Source organism: Triturus cristatus, unplaced genomic scaffold (assembly GCF_964204655.1).
Source record: "Triturus cristatus unplaced genomic scaffold, aTriCri1.1 SCAFFOLD_742, whole genome shotgun sequence".
Taxonomy (NCBI): Eukaryota; Metazoa; Chordata; class Amphibia; order Caudata; family Salamandridae; genus Triturus; species Triturus cristatus.
In genome coordinates, this window is record NW_028187662.1 from 79776 (window position 1) to 88418 (window position 8643).

Below are 8643 nucleotides of genomic sequence, written 5' to 3' on the forward strand. Positions count from 1 at the left end.
TTGGCTTCCGCGAGGTTGGACTGGACGTTGCTACCTGTCCTTCCTGTACCCTCCAGTCTATATTGCCCCTTCTAATTATCACAAGGATCACTGACTAGATAAACGTAGCGTGCTTATTAGGAGAAATAAAAGGGTGATAGATACCACCGATATAGATCAGACCGATACTCCACTGCAGCATTTCACCGACATTATGAAGGGGGTATTACCCTTTTGGGGGCCTATGATTACTAGCCGAGAAGTACGACGTTTGTCTAGAGTAGTTGAAGGGGTAATTAACACTACTGCAGGAATACTGACCAATATAACAGTAGAGCTACAGGCGACCAGACTCGTTTCGCTTCAAAACCGTATGGTTTTGGGCGTTATCTTGGCAGATCGAGGAGGAGCATGCCGTGTGATCGGATGCTCTTGCTGTGTTTATATTCCTGACTCCGCCCCCTCCGTTCATTTGGCTATACAGAAGCTACATCGTTTAGCCTCCGAGATACATGTAGAAACTGGTACGTGTTCTCTCTCTGGTTGGTTCTGGGGTTTGCTGTCTACTTGGGGATGGAAAATGTTGATGGTGCTGGCATGAATAGCCGGTATCATATTCACGTGTTGTGTTTGTGTACAATGTGGACCTGCATGTTGCTCTTATTGCGCAACAAAACTCACTTCCTCTGTGTCTGGTCCATCCCCAACAATGGTAAAAGCTCAGCTAGTTCAGCAGGAGCTCAAAGACTTAATGCAGATTGATGAGGGAATATTTGAAGATTGAACTGTTTTTGTTAGCTACATCATGCTAAAAGGGCTGTTCTGAGGGATAAAAAATTAGATTTCCTGTATATAATGAGTATCGGACCTATATTATGTTAGCATGATGCATCTATACGTGTACTCCCTGTTTGATATATACTCGTTTATTTCCTCCCTTTATAGCTATTGCTAAAAGAGTAGGCCAAGAACCATACAGACGCCATCTTCTGATCATATGCTCGAGCACGGGCCGTGATCACGCGTTGATCACGTGCAGTTGTCAGGCCCCAGTTCATCTGAGTTACTGGTAGCAGCTGAAGGTAAGCTGTTTTACTCGACTGTTCCAAGACTCAAGGTCGCATCTGGCTTTGGGGGCAATAAGCGCATTCCTGGAGGCGCCGTGTCTACACTCCCAGGCACCAAGACGAAAGGGAGTCACCCCTCCTGACCTCATCTGTAATAGATAGTCAAGCCTTTGTACTGGTCTGATGTGTGCCATATATGGTCCTTTCCTGGAGCTCGAGGGCCAACTGGTATTTTTCCTTTTACAGTGATTGTATGTGTTGAACTGAAAAGTATATAACCTCATGTTTGAATACGAGCCAACAGACTTCTCGGCGCACCTGATGGGTGAGGTTCGGAGAGGCTCCTCTACAGAGTATTTTGTTTAATAAACGATTGAACCTTCTTCACTGCCAACTGACAGATTATTTGGTAATGGCACTGGGACTATTAGTAGGTATAGACCTTTAGTTTATTTTTATGGTTCATCAGATTAATTACAGCAAACTGTGCTGTTCCCCTGCGAGAAGCCCCAAGAGTTTGAAAGTTCTTGGGGCCAGCTCGCACTTCTCTTCTGAACTCCACAGGATGCAGCATCCCCTCCCCGACCTCACAAAGGCTGTGGACAGGCCCATTGTCATTCTGATTGAGGCCGATTATCACCTTTGAATGACGATGGGCCGTCTGCCTTTAACATAACATGTGGCAAGTGAGTGCCTTGGAGGCAAGTGACTAACTTGGAGCCCGTAGATTGCATTTACTGATTACAGAGAAGCTTTCCCCATTCAGCATACTGTGGGTAACTTGCAGGGAACTTGCGGCCTTGTGCAGTTTGCCAATGTTGTTCATTGATAGCCCAACATAAATAAATCACAGTATCCTAAATATCACTATACCACCCACATCCGAGCAAGGAAAATCTCGTTGGCCCCAGTGCTGACAAAATACTTCCGCATATTACTATTGGATCACTTCACTGTTTTAGTTCGTATTTATTTACTTCTAAAGTATTAAGTATAGCAGGAGCAGTGACTGAGCAAGAGGAGTGATAGGGCAGGAGCAGTGACCGGGTACGAGAAGTGATGGGGCAGGAGAAGTGATGTGGCAGGAGCGGTGACCGGGCATTAGCAGGAGCGGTGACCGGGCATTAGCAGGAGCAGTGACCAGGCAGGAGCAGGAGCAGTGACCAGGCAGGAGCAGTGATCGGGCAAGAGCAGTGACCGGGCAAGAACAGTGACCGGGCACGAACAGTGACTGGGCAGGAGCAATGACCGGTTAGAAGCAGGGACCGGGCACGAAATGTGACTGGGCAGAAGAAGTGATGTGGCAGGAGTGGTGACCGGGCTTGAGCAGGAGCGGTGACCAGGCAGGAGCAGTGATCGGTCAAGAGTGGTGACCGGGCAGGGGCAGTGACCGGGTAGGAGCAATGACCGGCAGGAGGGGCGACCGGGCATGAGCAGGTGCAGTGAAAGGGCAGGAGCAGTGATGGGACAGGAGTAATGACCGGGTAGTAGCAGTGACCGGGCACGAGAAGTGATGGGGCAGGAGAAGTGAAGTGGCAGGAACAGTGACCAGGCAGGAGCAGTGATGGGACTGGAGCAGTCAATGGGCAGGTCAGTGACTGGGTAGGAGAAGTGACGGGGCGTGAGAAGTGACGGGGCAGGAGAAGTGACGGGACAGGAGCAGTTGACGGGCAGGTCAGTGACCGGGTAGGAGAAGTGACTGGGCAGGAGAAATGTCGGAGTACTATGGCACTGCGATCCTCGTCCTAGTTTGAGGAGAGCTGCAACCTCTTTTAAGCTAAGCAAAGTCAGAGAAATCACAGAGATGGCAGAGGCTGTTTTTGGACACCCTCAAAGCGGATTTGGGGTTCCCCAGTCTGCCCTTCAAACTAATCCTGTTTATTGCTTGAGTTCAGAGAAGCCTGTGAATGCTTGAGCTGAAGCCCTAACACACACTAGAGACAAAAATGAACAAATGAACCAGTGGAACCTGCCGACCACAATAACGAAGCTGCAAAACACAACCACTGGACATTGCATTGGTTTCCACACCAGCCTGCAACACATGGGGACGGTTGAATGATTTCTGCCCTTTGTGTGATACTTCATGTGGGATCAGCCCGAGCAGTGACAGATCGCTGGACCAAGATCTCAGAGCAGTTGAGGGCACTGTGCCAGTGTGGCCAGAATCCTGGGGGCCTTGAACCGCAGCACCTCGGGCTGTAAAACAGGTGAATGTAAGCAAACAGCCAAAGAGCCAAGAACTTTAGAAGGGTGCCTGTGACGCTGCACAAATATTTTCATCTACGCATTCGTTACCCGTGCTGGACACATAAGAAAACAAAATTACTGGAGATGGCGAAAGTACAAAGCCTGGCAAGAGAAGCACTGAAAAAGCAGCATATGCTAGAGTACACCAGTGGGATTTGGGAAGAGAACCCCTAAGCAAAGCAAGATTAGTCCACACAGACCCACATTCTGGGTCCACAAGGGGTTCAAAGGCTGGCTCCCACCCCAGACTCTCCCCAGTACATTACCCGATGCATGAACCAGGAACCAGGACCATGAACTGTAAACAAAATATCAGACTGGACAACCCAGTGCAGGAACCATACAAATAGATTATGATTATATGAAATTCCACAAAAATACTTGCACAGTTGATCAAAGCTGCGCCCATACTGGATAGCCGTGAAGTACAAGATTGTTTCAACCTAATATAAACATATTTTGACTTCTACTTATGTTCTTTGCCTATTTACTTACTTATATGCTATTGCATGACCTCCTCTGATGTCTGTGAAATGTAAATTTTATCCCGATTTTTTCACCTGAATTTTGACCTTCTGTCCTGAATTTTTGTCCTGAATTTTGACCCTTTGTCCTGAATGTTTACACTCACCGTCCTGAATTTGCACCCATGCCAGTTGGTCACCCTAAGAGTGAGAAGCAGGTGTTTGTGTCGAGGACTTCAGGATCCGGTGCTGCCTTTACACACAATCCAAATGAACAAACACACACTGTTCTCTCAAGTGCCTGGAAGCCGTTCAGTCCAGAGTAGGTGCTTCATAAAATGTATCCATACGTGCATTACAGAGGGCTTAGTTACTCCCACAGAGAAATAAGGTCAATCATTTCTTTAGCAAGCATCCATGAGATGTATTTGGTAGACAAACAATAAAACGTCTCCTAGGGCAACCAATTCACCTGTTTGTGTTTTAAGGCGTGGACAAGAAATCATGGAGTTCCCGAGTTTTCCTGTACATAGTCAGTGGCTCATCCAGTCCAGGCCTATTCTCTGCACTCTGAGATTTGTAGTCTCTCTATTCTAATGGGATAATCGGGACTACAAATCCCACAATGCACAGTACAGACATGAACGAGGTGAGTTACGCATGGATCAGGGAACTGGAGAGCCCTGGAAATACTCCTTCTTGTGTCAAGGTGAGTGAGTGATGACAAACTGAGCAGGCCTACTGATGCGACAAACAAAGGGAGAAAACGTCGATGAAAGTGATGCTTATAGGGCTGTCGTTTCTGTATATGTCTAAATACCCAGAGGGAAAAAATATAATTAATTATGGAATTTAGTGAACTCAAAGACCTTTCTGGAAATAAACTAAATCAGCTAATCTGGTGTTTGCTCTCAGTAGGCGTCAACCAGGGCTAGGGAGGCCGAAGAATCGGTTTCGTGATTTTTTTATATTTATTTTTTAATCGATCGCTCCAAACCTGTTGAAGTTGAACAGGATCGGACCGAGATATAAAATCGGACCGGACACCAAAATAAAAGTGCCCCCATTTGAGAATGAGGAAGCTAAAGAGTGGCCCATATTATTTGCAAACTGGGGCAGTTTTCAGAGTATAAAAAGACACGCTGTGTCCGCGTTTTGCAATGTAGGGCAGACTGCATGGATGTGATGTTGCTGCAGACAATGTGTGTTTTAATATCTGAGAAATTAACTGCAAAAAACAGGCCCAATAGATAATTATATAGACCCATAACCGCGCTAAAAACGGCCCCACACTCTATCAGCGAAGCCCGTCGAGCACTGACTGACTGCCCTTTGAGTGAGTCCGAGCCTGTGTTTGAAGCCGGCCGTGCGCGGTCCTCACCTGGAGTAAAGGGGAGGGGCTGGGGGCTTTAAAGAGGCCAATGAGACTGGCCGTCTGCTACGCTTCTCCTTCCAGGCTCCTGCGCTCACCCCGTGTGAGCTGAGACTTGCGGTAAGAGCTGGGATTCGCGTTTGTGGCTTGTTCTGGGTGAAAACAGCGTGATACTCCGCGGGTGTGGTCTGTTCTGGGTAACAAGTAGTCTGTAGTGGGTGATAATCCTGGGGTGTGTGTTCTGTTCTGTGTGGCAATAAGAGGTCTGTGGCTCGTTCTGGGTGATAACGTGACTCGCCGTGGTATGCGGGGTTTGTGGTCAGTTCTGCGGGACTACGATCACATTAACTTTTCCGAACGCACCACCGATGAATTCTCATAGCTGCCGAGTGTCCCAGTCCCACGGGTGATGAGTTGCTCCGGTCCAGGCCTCGTCCCTTTGCCTTTTGGAGGTTGTGCCCTGGTTTTATAATGGGTGTCGGGGAGTAGGGTCTGCTATCCTATGGTCACCCCAAATTTTTGCTTTCTGCTTCACTGGTTTTTGACATATTGAGGCTGTGGGCCTGCTAATCAGACCCCCAGCCTGCTGTTCTCTCTAACTAAATTGACACTATGCACCCTAGGTGCATAACCAATTGGAATTGGATCACCCTGTGAGCCCCTGTACCAGTGTACACTAGGTACCCAGGGCATTGGTGTATCTAAGGCCTACCAGGGGCTGAAGCATGTATTATGCCACCCCAGGCCTGGCCTAACAAATTTGACACAACTGGCTGATCACTCAGCTGGGGTAAGTTGGTGTAACCACCTCTTACTTAGGTGTAGTATACCTATACCTAACATTAAATGGGACACATGGTAACCTATAAGTCACTCCTATGGCAGGCCTTAACAATCCTGAAGGCAGAGTGCTTGGTTCCATGTGAGATGGTGCTCTGGCATGAGCTGAGCCTGTCTGCAGTGGTCGGAACAACTTCCTTCTACTGTTTCCAGATATCGTCATACCATATACTCTTAAGTGCATTATGAACCTCGCGGTTAAATGCTAACTTTGGTTTGGCTTTATCAAAACATGTCGAGTAAGGTGTCATACGAATTGGAATACTAACCCCTCGCCAATTCTGGCGACGGGGTTAGCATTCCACCCTTCTAGAGGGACACGACATGTACAGTACCTGAAACCCGGGAAAAATCAGACATAGCCTCAGCTCCACAAAATGGATGCTGCCACCACAGACACAAGTCTGCCCTCCTGCTGCTGGGAGTCCTTCCAGCTTGGGAGACGTGGACAAAGGGTTTCCTGCCAGGGGAGGTGCGTGCACCACCCCAGACAGGATTTTGTGTATTGGTCAGGTAGGGCTTGAAAGAAACCAGACATGCCTGAGGCTCACAAGGAGCCTCGGTGCATATGCCAGTTCAAACCGGTCCTGGGGCACACCAGCCCCGGACCTGGGGCGAGCTGGACAAAGGATTGGGGGTGTAACCACCCCCCTTCCTGGTCCCACCCATAGGGAGGGACCTAGCAGGTAGTCCGGCCCCTAGAATCCGCTTAAAGGTAGGAGCTGTGTCCTAAGACTTCAGACATCCTGGAATCAACTTAACCACAAGAAGAAGACGGGAACTTCAACGCTCTGCTGCACAGAGGACTGAAGGAAATCTCCCCTATGGTCAGGGAGTGACCATCTTGCTAACGCAAGCACCAACCAGTTATTGAACATCTGCTTTGCCGCCGCCTCCTGCCGGAGCCCGAGCCCAGAGCCCGACAAGACCTGGACCTCCAGACCTCTCAACGCCCGATCCACAGTCCCTGCAAAGAAGGAACCCATGGAGGCACCGAGACACGTGGAGCCAGCCATCTTGGAAGACCGACGACAAGCTGCAAGCGCAACGACAGAGGCTCCCTCCAAGTTGTGCTTTGGGTCCTGAGAAGCCCAACCACCGAGCAGCATCTGCACCAAAGGTGAGCCCTCCAGCATCTCCACGATCTGCGTGGGGCCCCTCTGCACTTTGCATCTCGACACGCCTGCCCGGTCCCTGGCCCGTTGGCTAGTGGCCATTTTGGCAACCTATTTTGAAATCAACGACACTGGTCTGGTTGCTCCAGACTGGCCCTAGCTGCTCTCCAAAAGAGCAGCCCCTCCGACCTTGCTGGTCAGAACAATCAGCTTTCCTCTCTTTCCAGGACTCCTGCCTTTGCCAAGGCTTGTTTGCTCCTTTTGAGTCGCCGACATCGCCGATAGCAAGAGCTTGCGTGGGAGAGCTCGTGACTTGACTCCTGGACGTCGTCGACCTTCAGGGACCCCGTGGCTGCGGAGACAAGCTACATCTAACCACCTGTTTGCACCCGACATCGCCTGGTACCTACCTGGTGCCACGCCGGTCACTGGCTAGTGACTGTGAACACTGTCCCCTCTGCTTTCAGGTCTTCGACAACTCCGATCCACCCTTGGATCCAACGCCACTCTTCTGGACCGACCGCCTGCAGCATCTTTGTCATCAGGCTCCATTGAATCGATAGAAGAAACCCGACGCACTTCGAGACCTATGCACCCGCTTCCTGTGGGTGAGGTAAAGCTGGCACTCCGGTGCCCAAGTGTAGAGAAACATCTCTAGTGTCTGTGTTTTGAATCTTAAGATCGTAGTCCATCCAGAAGACCCTTTCTGCAGTAACTTTTAAACTTTTACGCACCCATTGAAAACCTATGGGAGCCCGCGTGTAACTTTCCTCACTGCACACGCGACCCGTGGACCACCTGGTCACTAACTGAAGTTAGCTCCTTGTAGGCCCAGCGATTCTAGAGGCCCTAGGCCTTTTCCCTTTCCTGTTCGTGGTACTTATACCACTATTTTAGTATATGGTTTGAGTGGCCACCAGGGCCCATCCATATAAAGTGCAACTTCTGTATATTATAACGTTGTCTTGTTTAACGATTTGTGCTCCTGTGCTCATAAAGAGTCTAGGGGATACTTTGAGAAATAAATACATATATATTTTCAATATATATCTGTGTGGTGTTCTTTCATTGGTATAAAGGGGGGTTACATTTGGTAAAACAGCCTGCTTAACACGCTTTAACGAGTTTAGCCTCAAAGACTGCTTAGCCTATGCTACCACTAGGGCAGCTAGTCCGAAAAGGTTGACTTACAACCACACCATAAGGGTTGCTTGGCATGGTACAAGGTGGTCACTTTAACTAGTGAACATCATATACCAGGCCAACTTCTCACATTGGTGAGCAGCGGTTGGATTTGAGCTTGCTGTGTTTTACCATTGTAATCTCTTGGTTACCAATTGAAAGATCACATAGGTACCTGTAGGTACATATAAAACAAGATAGATATACTTAAGTTCTACTGAACTTAGTTGTTGTAGAGCAAAGGGAGTAGCACACCCTGACTACAACTACTAGATAGGTTTAGTAGGTAAACCCAAGTGTAGGTAAATTGGAACACATCCACCCACACTTAAGAGCAATGGAGGGGGCAGAGGGGTCCAAGGTACCCATCTCTG